This window comes from Eleutherodactylus coqui, chromosome 11 (genome assembly GCF_035609145.1).
Source record: "Eleutherodactylus coqui strain aEleCoq1 chromosome 11, aEleCoq1.hap1, whole genome shotgun sequence".
Classification (NCBI taxonomy): Eukaryota; Metazoa; Chordata; class Amphibia; order Anura; family Eleutherodactylidae; genus Eleutherodactylus; species Eleutherodactylus coqui.
In genome coordinates this window covers 77859090-77860345 of record NC_089847.1, presented here as the reverse complement: position 1 = coordinate 77860345, position 1256 = coordinate 77859090, and positions in this window count along the sequence as shown.

Here is a 1256-nt window from a genome sequence, read left to right as displayed (position 1 = left end):
CTGGAAGACTTAGAAGTGAAGAGGAAAATGAAGAGGAGACCAGAGGGGCTTGGGGGCGCTATGCAACAGGTGACTGACTATACAGCTGTTCCTGTTTTTTTAAACTATTAGAAAAAGGGGGGCAGAAGAGGCAGCAGTATTTATTATTGGGGTAAAAGTGGCAGTTTTATCCATCATGGTGGCACAAAGAGTGGCATTATTTATTACGGGAGCAGACTTGGCGACATTATTACTCACAGCGGCAAAAGTGGCGGCCTTATCTATTATGCGGTCAGAAATAATGGTATTATTTATTACCGGAGCACAAGAGTGGCAGAATAAATTATGGAGGCAGCAAAGGTGGCATTATTATGGGGGCAGAAAATGGGGCATTTTCAATTATGGGACACTGGGGCACTGTGGATTATGTAGAGGTGTAGAAAACGCAAGGAGCCAAAGATTTCTGTATGTTAATTTATGCATAGCCAAGTTGAGGCTGGGAGAAGTCATTGTGACGGTCTGGACAGGGATAGAGAAGAAAATGTAGGGAACGATTCCAATCAGAGATGATCCCAGCTGTAATCACTGTCACTATGTAGAGCTAGTAACTGACTTTTAGGCCACTTTCACACGGGCTACAAAATCGCATGATTTTCCAGCGATGCGACAGACGCTACAAAACGCATGTTTGTGAAACCCAGGCTTTTCATTCGGTTTTTGTGATGTTGCGAGAGAGAAAAATCGCAACATGCTCCATCTTCCTATCGCTGTCGCCAGTGTAAAAGAGGCCTTACTTAGAGGTGAACTATTATTATGAAGGGGTCACTAGCAAGCGCTATTACTATGAAGAGCTACAAAGGATGGCGCTTAGCGTAAAATGGGGATGGCGCACTACGCACAGCACAGCACACAACTAATGGGTTAACATGGGGGGCGGCCATAATAATCAGCTGCTCTGCACTGCGGACACATTCTCTGCGTATTGCGCGCGCACATGTGCCCGTGTGAGGCCGGCCGAGATATAGACGAGCGGAGAAACAGCGGGCGTGTTTGAGGCCGCCCGCCCAGCTCTGCCAGGCCACAAGCTTCAACCACCTCCCCCCCTCCTCCTGCTCTGACATCATCACAACGTCACTGCAATGCTTCCTTGTGATTGGCTGTGCCGCTAACTGCTCGCTGCCCTGCGCCACTTTCGGCTATTTCCGTTAAGCCACGGTCGGGTATTTCCGGAACCATTCGCCTTACCCGCCGGAAGTAATTCTATCAAGCGGCTTGCC